Below are 17,390 nucleotides of genomic sequence, written 5' to 3' on the forward strand. Positions count from 1 at the left end.
GAAGAAAGGCTCTCAAATTCCAATATTGAAAATGACAATTGAAATAATTTTCTGTTTAAAATATTGTAGGTATTTTATTACCTGTTTGAATCCAACGAATCAGTTCCAATTTTGAAAAATGACACTCAAAGCAAATTTAAGTTCACTGAACCAGAGTTAAGCAGGGTGCACCTGCTGATTGACAACCAAAATTAGTATTTTTTTGTTTTAGTACTTGAATACATAATCCTGAAGAGGTAATATTTGTAAAAAATCATGATTTTTGACATCCTACTCTATCTTGTGGGGGCAAATTCAAAATACAACAGGAGGACCACATTATTATTGACGGACAACCTACCTTCCTTTCTTGTTGGACGTTAGTGTCCATCAGGGTAGATTTGTAATTGAAGATTGTGGTGAAAAGCGTGTGCTTATAATTAGTATCAGCTGCGCTCGTCTCGCAAATATCGAGAGCGCAAAACAAAGTGTTATGGGTACGTGTGGATCTCATTGGTATGATGAGAATTTATGCGTGCCTATACCGCTCACCAAACCTTGCCGAATCAGACACTGTTGAGCTGTTTAAATACTTGAGTGAAACTGTAGATATTCTCTTGCTCCGTTACCCATCGGCCGAGTTTGTAATCCTGGGGAACTTCAATGTTCATAATGAACAATGGCTGAAGTTCTCGGGCCCAACGAACTCTGCCGGTAGATCAGCGGAATCCTTTGCTCTTATCCATGGACTAAGCCAACTCATAGAATCTCCGACCAGAATACCAGACATCCCATCACATCGAGCCAACCTACTCGATCTGTTTCTCACTAGTGAGCCACTCGGGTACAGAGTAGAGGTGACAGCGCCCTTAGGATCCTCTGACCACTGCCTGATTACCACCTCTGTCCCATCCTCCATGAACCGTCAACCTGACAAACATGTAAAGAGGAAGGTATGGCACTACAGGGCAGCAAAATGGGACGGCATGCGGTCTTTCTTCGGCGCCTTTCCTTGGAGTACTGTATGCTTTAGCTCCGAGGACCCATCAATTTGTGCACGCGAGGTAGGAGAAGTAATCACATCAACAATGGGTTGCTACATTCCCTTCTCCGTCAAATCCTCTGGAGCGGGCACAAAACCGTGGTTTGACCATCGCTGTGCTGAAGCTGTCAGACTCAAAAATACGGCTTTTAATGCACTCAGGAAGATTAGCTCCATAAATAACCTTTCGGAATACCGAAAACGGGCAAGGGATTGTAAGAGAGTTCTAAATAGAGCGATCACGACCAGAGAATTGCAAAAAAGCTCGCTGACTGCCCCACTGGTAGCCATGCTTTCTGGTCACTCGCTAGCTCGATCGGAAGAAATTTCTGCAGAACCACTTTCCCACCTCTGACCAAGCCTGATGGTTGGCTGGCTAACTCGGCCCGCGAGAAAGCTGAATTATTAGGCAAAATTTTCGCGGAAAACTCAACTCTTCAAGATAACGGAGAGACTTCCCCCTCCATTCCGCACTGCGGTTTTCAAATGGAGGAACCGAAGATCCGGAACAGAGAGGTTTTCCGAGTCTTGAACGAGCTGAAAGTCGACAAAGCCAGTGGGCCGGACGGAATACCTGCCTTGGTCCTCAAGAGGTGTTCTGCAGAAATGACTACAGTGCTCGCGAAATTATTCAGGCTCTCTCAAAGGTGGAAAGGTGCCAGATCTTTGGAAAAAGGCAATCGTCCACCCAATCCCAAAAAAGGGGGACCGCTCCGACCCTTCTAACTACCGCCCCATAGCCATCATTTCCATACTCTCGAAGGTATTAGAAAGGGTGGTTAACAACAAATTGCTCACATATCTCGAGAATAACAATATCCTAAGCGATCGGCAATATGGATTTCGTCAAAACCGATCGTGTGGCGATCTACTCGGATATGTGACGCATATTTGGGGGCGGTACATGGAGCGTTTTGGTGAAACTCAAACCGTTGGGTTGGATATCTCCAAAGCCTTTGACAGAGTCTGGCACCGGACACTTATCGGGAAGTTACCATCGTATGGGATCCACCCAACCCTGCATAGTTGGATTGCGGACTTTCTGAGGGGAAGAACAATTCAAACCGTGGTTGACGGCTCTTCTTCCTCACCGCACCAAATCAATGCGGGGGTGCCGCAAGGTTCTGTGCTGTCTCCGACGCTGTTTTTATTGCACATCAACGATCTCGTTGAATGTGCACCAATTCACTGCTACGCTGATGACAGCACCGTTCACGAGGGTTATCTCTTTGATAGGCCCCCTTCCACCTATGATGTCCGAACAGCTCGGGAAGTTTTGAAGCAAAAAATTGACCACCACCTCGAGATGGTTCGTGCCTGGGGTAAGGCCAACTTGGTCAGTTTCAACGTCTCAAAAACCCAAGCGTGTCTGATTTCGGCAAAGAGGGAGATCAATGACTGTCTGGTGCAATTTGATGGGAGCACTCTCCCCAATAAAGACTCCATTGAAATGCTTGGAGTTACTATATCAGACCAGCTCAAGTATCGGGGATCCATAGAAGCCCGAGTAAATCAGGCCTCCAAAAAGTTGGGCGTCTTGTACAGGGCTAGGAGATTCTTCAACAGTGACCAGCTGCTGACCCTGTACAAGTCTCAAGTCCGCCCAACTATTGAATTTGGGAGCCACCTTTGGGCTGGTGCCCCAAAATACTTAATAAACCTGCTTGAATCTGTGCAAAGGAGAGCGATCCGTCTGATTGACAATCCGTTGTTAACAGACCGATTGCCTTCTCTAATGCATAGACGCAATGTAGGCATGCTGTGTCTGTTCTACAGGTATTTCAATGGAGCCTGCTCCAAGGAGCTAGCAGCATTGATTCCTGATGCACCGGTGCATGTGCGCGAAACTCGACGGACACGAGCTGAACACCCGTTCACGGTTGACGTTGGCTTCATGAGAACGGGCCGTTTTTACGACTCGTTTTTGTGTCAGTCGGCTCGTATGTGGAACGAGCTACCGGCATCTGTTTTTCCTCCCTCCTATAATCCGAGCCTCTTCAAGGCCCGCATTAACAAATCCCTTCCTACAGCCCCTACCTTATTCCGCCTCACAACGCCGCCCAACCGGGTGGTGACATAGTTTCCCTGTCACCACCCGGTCACCACACTGCACAGGCAGGGACACTCTTGTGAGGTATCACATAAAAAAAAAAAAAGTACAAAATATACCAGGAGCATAATAAATCCTGAAGAGGTAAGGTAATTTTTTTTAATTGCCGAGTATCGCTAAATACTCCATAAAATTAATATATTGTCCATGGGAGCATAGAGCATTCACAGCAAGCTGGAGTAAGCCAGTGGTGTGTGGACTCCTCACCTATTTGTAAATATGCTTGGAACTTATCTGAGGTTCATGCATCACAGACTTATTTGATGCAACAGATTTAGCCTAGGAACCAGACGATATGCAAATCTTGCAATACTTAGTTTTAAGGCGATGCACTACGTCATGTAATATTTTAAATTGAGCCGCTATCAATAACAACCCTTACGTAGATGGCGATAAGGTTTAAATTCCCGCTTAATACCATCCGCCTGTTTTGATTTATGCAAGAAAAAAACATGGCCAAAAAGTGTCTTTTTTTTTTTTTTGGTTTTAGGCATTTCACCCTGAAAAGAGTGCTTTGAGAAAAAAATTTATTTTGTGGATGTTCAGGCGTAAATATTTAATTTTTTTCTGATCATTTTATAAATAATTTAATTTGCCACATTATACAATAAAATTATAACCGAAAATGGGTTCGTAAGTAGGAGATTTTGAACTTTAAAGCAGTTTTCATAAGCCTTATACATATTTTTTCTGGGCTTATAAAACGACTTATCTAAAAAATATTCGATTATTTCAAAGGCGAAGATGTATTCTACTCGCAGTATTTAGGCGACCAAATTTTCAAACCAAAAACATATGATTTTGCATTACTACATATGGCATCGCCTTAATATAATTTGTATCTCTTTTGATAATACTTCAGCAGTAGTCGTCTCCAACACCTGTTCGAGATACCACACGGCAGAACATATGTTCTAGCATAGCATGACACGAGGAATGGTGCTGTTGAATGAAATTTTTTAAACAGTCCTAGTCCTATGTGTCGGTAAACAATCAAAGTAAACTGAAGGCTGCAAGACAAATAAAATTAAGGTATGGTCTGCAGTGCATTTTTTTGGGGGGTCTTGCAGCATTCGGTTTATGTCGATTGCTTACCGACTTGTGGAACGACAGGCTAAAAGTGTCGGAATAAGAAGATTGTACCCCGTAATTGGATTATAGTATGCTGGGATCGACGCTTACCTTATCGATCCAGCATATTTCACGCAATTTATGTTTATTGAATTAGCGTAACATACTCACACGACATCAAATCAGAAGATACATAGGCGAATTACGCACGTGAGCATCTAGCCCGAACCAGTACCCAGCAGAGAATGGCGGTCACAGGAACCTCCACTCAGTAGGTAAGTAGTGCGCTGTTATTTCTTCGCTGGGATACCATAGGAGAAAATATGTTCTGTGGCTACTGAATGCGCGTGTGGTGATTGCCTATAGGATGAATAATCTGTTGTACGATGATAAATAAAACTTTTTTTTTTAAATATACGCCTGGCGTAGCTCTCTCAACTAACTCTAGAGTTATGTATATTGCGGAATCGCATTTATCAGGCGTCTTATTCGCACCTGGAAAATGAAATTTACGCAACATGTGTGTGTTGGCTTTGAAGTTGTGTTGATTGCGGAATCTATCCTCTGCAGGCGCACCAAACATTTTAAGGGTTTTATAGCACCTCGGTAAGAGTAAGGAATGGACAAGGCATGCGTGCGCAGTACAATCCCACATTAGCTGCGCTGCAAACTGTAGTGAACTTTACTTTTCTGCGCAGGGTCTTTAGAGCATTCGGTTTGTGGATTCCTTATCGGACCGGGTGATTATTCTGAGCTCTCTGCAGACAACTGATGGTGTACTTATGGGAAAGGAACGAAGCAACTGCAAATGGCGCGAAACGCCGCTTGCAAGTTACTTCGTTTCTTTCCCGTAATTCGTGGCTCGGTTCGCAAATGTATACGAACCATTACAGCAGTCCATTAAATGATGGTTTGGAGTGGTAGAAAGAAGAAGATATAGGAGATACTCAAATGTTACAAAGTAAAACAAGTATTTCAATCAATTATTTTATTATAAACTTTTGAAAACATGATTTAAACACATAATATTGGAACAACAATGCCGTGGATGCCCAATTTAAAAGTTGCAAAGCTACCTCCCCAGTATGGAAAACTATACAAAATATATGGGCAAGAATTTTTATTACAAATTTTCTTACAAATAAATAAATAATTACATACTTTTTATTGGGCAGTCAATTTTATATATTGGGCAGATTAGTTTGTCAGAGTAGATTATTCATTGTAGCCCAGTCAATGAAGGGAAAAACCACCCAATGTCGGAACTAATTCCCCGGAAGCTGGATTTTTCACAGATGATAGAATATGAACATGTGTTTTTACAAAAGTCCCCGGTTTTTCACCTTGTGCTTTCCTCCCCACCCCCTCTTTAATACATTTTACAAGCCTTTTGGAACATGGTAACATCTTTTTAACTACTTCATAAAAGCAGACTATTTTTTAAGTTCCTAATTAGTTATTCTAAAAATTAGTTCCAATTTTGCTTTAAAGGCCATACATTCTTTGAAATTTATTAATCAAGAGAAAATATCACTTTTCAATATAATATTTCACAAAATATATGCTTATAACTTTTTTCTGAGCCTGTTAAGGAAAATTTTGATCAAATAAAGGTTGTAGAAAATATTTCTAGCTTTAAAATGGTGTACATAATGAAAGGCTTTAGTTAATACTAAAAATTGATAACGTAAACATAGAAAGGGTGAGTAGTATTAAATATCTGGGTGTAATATTAGATGAAAAATTAAAATTCGATGAACACCAAGGACGGGTTGTTTCGGAAAATTTGAACAATTCATCAAATTTCAACGTTCATTTTCGGGTTCTGTGAAAGTCTTATTCAAGTTCTGTTATTATATCATTGTAGGCTAGTTGCTTGACAAAACTGAAATAAAAACAGAACATGAAAAAATCTTTCACAGAATTTGAAAATGAACGTTGAAATTTGACGAATTGTTCAAATTCTCCGAAACAACCCGTCCTTAGAATACATAACAAAGAAAATTGCTAAAAAAGTTGGATTCCTAAAAAGGATCAGAAATAACTTGGATCTAAAGACAAATCGCCTTGTTTACAATTCTATTGTTACTCCGCATTTAAATTATTGTTCTAGTGTTTTATTCTTATGTAACGAAGCCCAAAATAATAAACTACAGGTTATACAAAATAGGGGGATGAGGATGTTTTTAAAATGCAACATTTTTACTAGAGTTAAAATTATGTTACAAAATTTAAATACAATGACAACCAAACAACATATAGTATATAATACGATAACAATGATGTATAAGCTTCAAAATAATATGTTCCCAAATTATCTGCAAAGAAATATTATGTACCATGAAAATGTTCACAATTATCCTACGAGAAGACGCAGAGATTTTAGGCTTCCCAAAACTAAACTTTCATGCACACAAAACAGCGCGTTTTATAAAGGGCTAAAACTTTATAATAACCTACCAAATGTCATAAAGGAAGCCACAAGCCTTAGCACTTTTCGTAGGACATGTGCTTTATATGTAAAAAAATAATTTTTGTTTGTTGAACATACTCCAATATTATTTTAGTCACCTAGATATCTTATATAATGTAATTTTGTGTATTTATCTTTTTCTCTTAAAATGTAATTGTTATTTTTTGTACATTGTATTTTTTATATTTTCCTACTAGATGTATGAAAAAATTTGCATACATCTAAATAAAGATTCAAAAGCAAAAAACAAAAAATAATAGGGCGCGTAGGCTGTTAATAAAGAGCACGGCGCGCGGGAAAACGGCGCAGCGTAATTACAAGTAATCCCCCTGCCATGTCATCTACGCGGTGTCAGAAACGTATTCAATCATTCGCTGCTAATGAAAGTCTATAATTACAAGTTCCTCATTCCAATTGAATAATTTGTTTAATTTCTTAGTATTTTGAAAGTGTTTTTAAGGAGACCACGGATTAGTGCTAAAGTTTAACAATGGTGTCGAAACGTGTTTGACATTCTCAGTTGTAAAGCCAATTTTGAATGATATACTTACTAGTTCAACACATAAGTGTGTATATTATAAAAGACAACTAAAACAATAAAAAAACATATTTTTACTGCTTGAAATGATGAAATTTTAATGCTTTAGAAACATTTAAAAAAGTGGAAGTGTTTTTGTAGCATATTTTGTTTTTAGTCACTCAAATATGTTTTAATGCTACTTTTATTTGTAATAACAATAATAATAAGTATCCAAAAAAACTTTTCATGTCAACGCTATGGAAGATTTTAATTTTGTTTGTGCTTTTCTTGAAGAAAATTTGAAAGGAAATTTACCTACGGTAGTAGTACAAAAAGGAATAATACAGTCTAGCTTCGAGCGACAAGATGGGCTTCATGGCAAACTCGAAGGAAGAACGTCTATTACCATTCATAAACATTGTAGGAAAAAATATTTGTTGAAAGAACTTAACTCATCCACATAACCTTCAAAACCAAGTATCTTTCCACTAAATCTAATGTGGCTAACATCAGCCAGGTTGGAACGGTTTTATGAATATACTCGAAAAAAAAAAAGAAAAGTGTCAGTCAACCTGCGTCATGGCAATCCCTTTCATAAATTTGGATCCCAGTACTTTACAATAAGAAGAGCAACAGATATTGGTCCGGTACGTGGACGGACATGATCATCGAGCAGTGTCTCATGCGACCAACGAAGTCAGTAGGAGGTTTGACACATGGGCGTGGAATCACTGACGGCACATTGTCAAAGTGGATATTTGGAACCCCTTACTGCGTGAAAGTGCAAGAGAGCATTGGAGAATTCATCGGTATAGAATTGCATTTTACTGAACAGCATGTTGAGCTGCGCGAATCACCGAAGAAAAGGGATGAGCTAGATATAGAAAAATTTACATCATGGCTAAGACAGCACAGCCCGTTCACCAAGCTCTCCGGGGAGCCGGTGTCTTTATCTTCAGGGTTTGTTTCAGATAATAGTGTCAATTGTGATAACGCTTATGAGGTGGGCCTATAATTTTGGAGATATACTGACTACCCAAGCAAGATTCAAATCCGCAACTGTTAGGACGAGTTACAGTAAGTGAAGGTAAACCCCCAGAACCTATTTAACAGAATACTGTACATTAGTGATAGCATAGCCTAGCAAGCTTAACACATACTTAGGATATGACCATATGGCTTCAAGACCCCCGCCTATTTTTGATGAAGTCTCCCTTCGTAAGGAACAAAATCATCTATGGCCAAAGTCTTTATGACGAAGTTGATTTGGAAAATGCTGCAATAGTCATCGATGGGGGATACCTCCTCCACTCTGTTGTTTGGAAAACTGAAACTACTTACGGAGACATCATTAAATCATACTCACGTTTCGTCCATACTAAATTTGGTAAACATTCTATTGTCGTTTTCGACGGATACCCTGAAGAACCAACTGTAAAAGATGAAGAACAAAGACGAAGATCGGCTAAACCCTCTTTGTGTGATATTGAAGTTAACTTCACCACACGTTGTTTGACTAAGAAGGAAGCTTTCTTATCTAAAGCGCGCTCTACACTCGCGGCGCGAACGGCCGCGAAGGCCGCGAAACACGAGTGTGGATCTTGTTCACGCCTTCGCATTCGCGCTTCGCGCCACTCCCCGATTTTTGTCGGTTTTTTGGCCCGCGACAAAGGGTTTGCTTGTGTTCCCACACTATCCTATTTTTAGATGGGCATAATTTATTTCATACATAGGACAACGTTTTTCAACTGTCAACTGATCCGTGGACGCGGGTAGTGCTCATCACGTTTTATCAAAATTTCTTATTGTTTTCATAAGGTAAGTCTTCCATTATATTGATAATTATTTCAAGTTTTTACAAGATATTGATATATTTTAGAGTATTGTGTTGTAAATAAAGGCCAAAGGTGAGTTTCTTTGCCATCCTTATTTAGTTGAAGCGCCTGGATAAGATAATTGTCAGGTGCCAATGATTGTGTGTTACATTTGTATGGAGGTCTATTCATTGGCATGCATGTCAATCACTGTACTTTCATATAATAATTGATAAATTGTGTTTTTTTAGACAATTGATATGTAGTTTTGCTTAAATTCAGCAGTAAAATTTAGAACATACATTTGTTTAATTAAAGTATTATTATTAGCAGTGCCAATCACTATAACCTGCACATGCCAATCACTATACTGATAGGTGTGCCAATATTTACACTGCCAATGATACACACTCTAAAGTTTACACCATTAATTGATTTAAAATTATTTATTAAAGTTAGTTTTGTTTGTGTTTTTTACAGATATCAAATTAAAATGCCTAAAGTTCCTGCTGATTTAAAGTATTTCAAAAATACAAGGAGAACGACATTCAGAAGGCTTTAGATGCTGTGAAAAGTGGTATGTCGAAAAAAGCCGCTTCTAAACAATTCAACATTCCACGGTCTACTATTCAATTAAGATTAAGTGAAAAATATGTTAAGACAAGACCCGGACCAGCAACAGTTTTAACAGAAGAAGAAGAGTCTATCCTCGTTCGGTAGATTAGTACAAGGAGTCAGAAAGGTTTCCCACGAAGAAAAGAAGATATTCTGGAGAGCGTGCGATATTTTCTCAGTAAAAATCCTCGTCCAAATGCATTTATTAACAACAACCCTGGGGAAGGATGGTATAAATTATTTTTACGGAGACATCCTGAAATTTGTACCCAAACTGCTGAGGCAGTAACTTCAGCGAGCTCGGTTGTTTCAGAAACAAACATAAGACGCTGGTTTCAACAAATCTACGACTACTTACATGAAAACGATTTAACTGAAATATTAAATGATCCAAAACGTATATTTAACGGTGACGAAACTAATTTCCAGTTATGTCCCAAAAATTCTAAGGTTCTGGCTATGAAGGGTACAAGGAATGTTTACGAAGTAGAACACGCACCAAGTAAATCATGTCTAACAGTAATGTTTACTTTGTCAGCTTATGGTAAGATAACTCCACCAATGGTAATTTTTCCTCTAAAAAGAATGCGACAAGACATCATTCGATCTATACCAAGCGAATGGGGAATAGGATTGTCTGAAAATGGATGGATGAAAGGGGACATCTTCATTTCATACATAAAAATGTCCTTCATCCGCATCTGTGTAGATCACACGTTAAATTTCCTGTAATTTTGTTTCTCGATGGTCACAAGAGTCACACAACTTTTGAATTAAGTCAGCTGTGTCAAGAATTGGGTATAATATTAATAGCTTTATATCCAAATGCAACCCGTATTCTGCAGCCTGCTGATGTTTCTGCATTTAAACCAATGAAAAATGCATGGAAAAGGGCCAGTTTGGAATGGAGAAGAACTAACGTTTCATAAGTTCTTACTAAAACTGACTTCGGTCCGATCCTTAAGATTGTTTTGGAAAAATTTATTAATAAGACTGTTGTAGTTAATGGTTTTAAAGCTTGTGGACTTTTCCCTTGGAATCCAAATGCATTGGACTATTCCAAATGTTTGGGGAAATCTAACCATCCTCTCACTCGATCAACCTCACCATCACAAAAACCACAAGAAAATACTAATTTATTGAACTACGAAGACTTTAAAAGGATTGTTGGTGATGAAAAAATTAAAATATTTGAGAAACACCAATTTGACAATGAATCATCAGATTTTTTAGCACTGTTTACGATTTAAAAAAAATTAAATGATCAACGTTCACTAGTTTCGGACAACGAAGAAGCTGAAGAATTTGCCGGAATATCGGATGATTTCTTATGCTTTGATTCGGATGATGAAGTACCTTTGAACACAATGACAGCGAATGACAGCCACCTTTTGTCAAATGACATGCCAGATCAAGAATCGCCTCAATTGGAGCTAGCAGATAGCATCCCTTCTTGCAGCATTGCATATAATTATTCACAAAAGGCCACAGAGATGAAAATAATAAATAACGACTTTGTACAAAACAAGCGCGTTACTCCCACAAAGCACAATACTTCATTAAATGATATCCTGAATTGGCCAAAGACACCAGAGAGGAAAACCAAAAATATGACAATGAAAAAAACTTTTGTTTTGACTAGTAAAGAGTGGCTTGATATTGAGGAGGCAAAAATGAATGCAAAAAATAAATTGGTCTTAGAAAAAGCGGCTAGAAAAACTCAAAGAGATCAAAATACCAAAGTTATAGCTGAAAGTTCTAAACTGATTAACAAATCAAGAAAAATATCGCAAAAAAAGAATAATAATACTGCGATTGAAAATTTGCCCGTTCAAAAGCCATATGAATGTTTGAATTTTGAAGATACTCTTCCACCAAAGATAAACAAGAATGGTTCGACTTCAACACAATTTCATTCCAAAACTTCTTGTAACCTCGTGCAAAAACCTACAAAATTACTCTTCCTGAAAAGGAAAAATCAATAGGAAAGGAAAATGAACTATCAACATGGAATAATATTTTCCAAACCAACAGTGCAAGCGTACATAAATCTGTTGAACCTAAAATAAAAATCATTTCATGCGTGACACTCAAAAAACCATTCAAAATTATAGTTAAAAAACCCGTTTCTGGAAATGACAATAATATTCAAAGTCTACCAGATGACACGAAAAATCTTTCGGAAAGCGAAATTATTGAAGCTTTGCTAAAAGAAGATTGAAATTTCTTAAAAGAAGTACGTAATACCCACCTACCGCAGTTTTTTTTAATATTTGAAAGATATAATTTTTTAGTAAAATGTATCCTCTTTCAATAAAGTTTACTGAAAAAAAAATGTTTTCTTCACAAAAATAATATATAACACAAAGTGCCAATGATTATACTTCTTGCAATGCCAATTAATGTATCGTGGGTGCCAATGATTGTACTTTTCATATGTTTGCGATTTGATTCACTATAGTGAGAAACGAAAGCAAAATTAAAGACAGGCAACATTGAAAATGTGCACTCAATTGTTGAACAAGTCAACTGTAATAAATATATTTTAAAAAACTTGCAATGATAACACAAAATCGGGTAACAAGTTGGAAGTTTACCATAAAGTGCCAACCATTGTACTCCTTACCCTACCTATAGCTGAGTTAAAGAAAAAGAAGGAATCACTTATGTCGAGCTATAGATAGTATAGAAAGAAAGTAAAGGATTCTATCCACAGCGGTGCGAGCTCAAGTGATATCTACAAACCCATATGGTTTGCTTATGAAACCATGAACTCATTTCTTGGAAATAATTCTCCAACTCTTTTTTATATGTTTCTTTTCTTTAACACAAAGGTAATTGTAAAACGCAATGGCAAGCAGTGACACGGCAGCAGCAGAAATCATGTCGTCGTCCATCTTCGTTAAAGTCGCGAACAAGACTGAAGCTTTGCGAGTGTGGATGGACACAGTTCACGCGCGGATCGCGGCGTATATTCACGGCGAGACTTTGCGCGCGAGTGTAGAGCCAGCTTAATAAGAATAACAAAAAAAGAATGATTGAAGCACTGTGTCATGAATTTAGTGAATCTGGTTTGTAAACAGTTACGGCCGCAGGTGATGCCGATATTGACATTGTACTAACCGGCATCGAACAACTCAGCAGCTTCTCAAAAGTGATTGTTGTTGGCACAGATACTTATCTTTTGGTATTACTTGTGAGTTTTGCTCCTGAAGGCATATCTATTTTTTTCTATTTTATTTTATATTGTATTGTATAGCTTTTCAAAAATGAAAGTATACAATTTTTTAGAGTAACTAATTAGAAACTAAACAAATAATAAATAATCTGATTTAATAAAACCACTAACGAGATATTAGCTTATTCCAAAAGGCTTTGAAAAATATGTTCAAGAGGGGGTGGGGAAGGAAGCACAAGGGCGAAAGTCGGGGACTTTTGTAAAAAAATCATGTCTAAACGTCTTCTAACATCTGTGAAAAATTCAGCTTCCGAGGAATTAGTTCCGACACAAAACCTTCATTGACTGGGCTATTGGTTATTCTATATCAGGGATGCAAACCGCGGCCTTCAAGTGCGACCCGCGGTTGTATTTCCAATTAGAAATTCCCGCTAATTATTGTTGTTCTAGCAAATAAAAATATCCATTATTGTGAATAGTGTGTTCAAATTTGCAAGTTTATTCGACACAACCTATATGTATAATATACAAGTTAATTTTTTTTTTACTAAAAATGTGTGGAAGATTTAGTTTATTTTTCTGATTCTGATCATTGTACTGGGTGTGTAATTTTATTATTTTCATTCAAAATTATTGATTTAAAAACAGTACATACTGAAAAAGTTCCAACTGGCTACAACGTCATTATGACGTAGAACATGCCAATGGCTGTTTAAATTTACATTTCTCCACCATAAAATTGTCACCAAGCAATGCAAAAAAAATAATATCAACTAACCAATGTCATAAATCAAATTGAATACATATACATATTATAAGGCTGGGTTTACACTTGTAAGTAAAATTTACGACTTTCGTAAATTTTTGATAAGTTACTCACAGGAGCGATTACATATGCATCCAACTTATCGTAAATAATGGTGCTGCCACACGCAAAGCTCACATCAAAAGTTAATGTACAGCGCATCATCTTTTCTACCGACACACGACGCTATCAAATATTTCTTCCTATGGTAGGAGAGGGGGTCAGTTGAATTCGAGAGCGGCCGAGGAACATAATTTCATCTGTCAAAGTGACAACTTTACTTACTGACAGCTTGAGCACGTTTTCGAAATGGATGATACTTGTCGCCTATTGCTGGATCTGTTGGACAGCTCATCCTCAGATGATGATGCCGCCAACTATATAATTATAAATGCTATTTATAAACTTTTTAGATTTTAAACAATCTGCGCGTAAATAGCGCATTTTCACATAACCTCTCCGTCGAATCAGGAAATTCGCAGTTCGCACGCCGATCGACGAAAGCGACATATAATAAATTATTGTAAAATAAGCTCAACTTTCGTCCAAGCCGTCCAACTTTTATCAAAAAACCGAATGATATTACCATATAAACATACTGAGATTAAAAATATGATTAATTTTGAAAGGGCGAAAATTTGTTTACTTCAAATTCAAATATTGATTATATTTATATTTTAAATATATGTTAAGTATGTTTGCCAAATAAAGTTTTTTTTATGTTTCTAAATTTACTAGCACACATGACGATATGAGCTAACATAATAAATAATAAATGCATTATTAGGCTGCTTATGTCATGGCTGTCAAAGGGAACACGGAACTTAGTTGGTAGCTCCGTAATTAAAATGACCCCCTCTCCTTTTTACGGCGGAGAGGGGGACGCATAACTTTTCAAATATCGCGTCGGGAGCGGTTACGTAAAATAAATTCGGTTAGCGAAGTTCAGAACCACACTTATAGCGCGTTATCTTTTTACGTGTGTCGGGTCTGTATGGGATTGTATGGCGAGCGCTATTGTGCTTTATATTATCTGTTGATGTGAGCTTTGCGTGTGGCAGCACCATTATGCTCACGGAAGTTGTTTGGAAGTTTAACTTACGAACTTCTCACAGAGACCGCTACACCAGTAATTCTATTTTTGGTAAGATGGCTTCCTGACAACAACGCGTTGCCGCCGACTTTGACAGCTGTCAGTTGGTAATATTAGATAACAGGGATTTGCTTATTTACAGTTCATAAAGACGAGAATTTATTTACGGTTAGATTATGGATTCACATTTCCGCAAACAACGGATTGCCGCCGCGATATGCACAATATTGTCAAAGAAAAACGTAAGGGCCCGTAGAGAGTGTTGGATCAGGAGTTGGCTTCAAAGAAGAAATACTGACGGGGCCTTCGTTCGTTTAACGGCAGAATTAAGAATTGAGGATAAACAACAATTCTTTAATTTTATTCGAATGACAGCAACTGACTTCGAATACATATTGGAAAGGATTGGACCGCTAATTAACCTTCCAGCGGGCGCGTTGAGAAATTTCCCTTGAGCGGGCGCTTGTCGTAAATTTTACGTCATCGAGTTTTCTCCATGTAATTGTTGTTTTCTTACACAAATGTTAGGGAATTTTTTTAAGGATATGAAAAATGATAATAGGCAGTAATTATTTGACTCTCTTAAAAAAAAGAAGCAACACTCTAAACATGTTAATATTTCAAAAAAATATATTTTATCGACCTATTTAGTCAGAATCAATATTCTCATCCTTTATTTGTTACAAACCACCTCAACTGAAGAATGGTTCTTGCATGTAATGGACTGGCAACGGCAACATTTCATTGATGCTGAGGATCTTTTCTTATCCAGTGCACATAACCGACAAACACCGCGTTTTGGAAAGCTTCTGTTTTCTTCTTCTGTTATCGGTTAAACTGCCCGACCGTAATTCACTTTGGGAAAAACATTTATATCTTGCGGTAAATGTTTGACATTTGATTTGACTCTAGCATAGTTCGAAGCTCGATGCTGACGACTAAGTGGTAAGAGTGGGGGAAGCGATAAGGCGCGTCTGTCGTAAATTTTACGACAGCGCGCCCGCTGGAAGGTTAAAAAGAATGATACTCGTTTTCGGAATGCTATTTCACCAGCTGAAAAATTAATGGTGACTCTTCGATTTTTGGCATCAGGTAATGTTTTCTATGCATTCTTGTATTGCTTTTTTGTATGCATTCATTGGAGATATTAATTTGTTATGAAGTTTGATAGCTGATTCATCAGTTCGTGAAGTTGAATACTAGAAACATTATCACACATTTACACAGGCATTTTTTACACATGACAATTATTGTGTTAATGATAATTAATGTTATGTTGGTCTCCATAGATTATTGAAGTTTATTATTTCATAAAGCTATCGTGACGATTCAAACATACTTATTTGTGTGTTTACAAAGTTTTACAATTATATTTTCTATTTTCAGGAGATTCTTACGTATCCTTAATGTACTTGTTTCGAATAGCTACGTCTACTATATCACTATTTATACCTGAAGTATGTGCTGCTATTTATGATACATTAAAGGACAACTATGTGAAGGTATGTTAAAACAAAATTAATTATACAAAATACATAGTGTGGTATATATTTTATTTTATTTAGTTAAAGTTTTTGTTACATTGGAACGGAAAATACAGGGTAAAAAACAAAGAAATATAAAAAAAGTGTTGACGAAAGTCAACAAAGGCAGAGTTTGCGTGTGGGGTACTTATGTAAACTGGACAATTCATACAATTCGAAGAACAGCACCAGATAGTAAGAATATTTTTTAACATATATCAATGATATAAGATTTTAACCTCTCAGACAAAGACTTTTATTTACTTTGTGTTCCTTTGCGAACTGTCAAAACGTGAAAATTTTTGTGATATTTACGAGTTTTGTTAAAAGCTTCATAACTCACGTTTTGGGAAACGTAGCCTCATTCTAAAAAAATGTTTTGGAAAGATTATGAAATTCACTATCGTATTGTATTGTTATACGTAAATATTTGCGTTTCTAAATATACATTTTCTGAAAACGTCAAAACTATGTAAAAACCGCTGATCATTATTTCAAAGCTGTGAAAAATGTACTTTTTTCTGAGTATCATAAAGAAATAACACTTTATATATTGAAGAAATATAATTAAAAACTATTAGTCACCTCAAAATATTAACCATCCAAACTAAAATATTTTTAATAAATTATTTAGAAACGCAATAAATTATGAACGAACAAGATGACAGATCCAATCGACTTAGATAATGCACCTCTACATTCCATAGATATTCTTAAATACAGACGCGTAGCGTTATTCATTATGGATACTCTGTTTTTTAAATCATGGCAATCCGTAAACTAGTGATGGAAATAAATCGATTTTTGTAAAATCTCGCGCGTTTACGTGAAAAGACGTTCTAATGTCTTGACCGCTTTTATCATATTTACGTCTTTTGACGTTCTAATGTTCTGAGTGGTTAAAATAGGAAAGTGAAAACTTGGAAATGATTTACATATAATAAAGTAAATACTTAGGAATAGACTCGATGAAAAATAAATACTCATTTACATACAAAATGTTCTAGTATTCTCTATCTTAGTAATGCAAGTAGCTTAAACAAACTCGAAATAATCCAGAATAGAGCAATGTGACTAATATTGAAGTGTTATGTATGTATTATAAATATGTATGTAATAAGTATAAGAAAAATATAAATCAAAATCTTCATGTATGTTTATATTTGG

At 36.8% G+C, this 17,390-nt stretch overlaps 1 pseudogene; it reads left to right on the forward strand.

Annotated features, from left to right (window-relative positions):
* The first annotated feature begins 7,856 nt into the window (after positions 1-7,856).
* Positions 7,857-11,534, forward strand: LOC149410796 (uncharacterized; annotated as a pseudogene).
* The last annotated feature ends 5,856 nt before the right edge of the window (positions 11,535-17,390 follow it).

Source organism: Hesperophylax consimilis, chromosome 27, assembly GCF_061612785.1.
Source record: "Hesperophylax consimilis isolate HC1 chromosome 27, BYU_Hcon_1.0, whole genome shotgun sequence".
Classification (NCBI taxonomy): domain Eukaryota; kingdom Metazoa; phylum Arthropoda; class Insecta; order Trichoptera; family Limnephilidae; genus Hesperophylax; species Hesperophylax consimilis.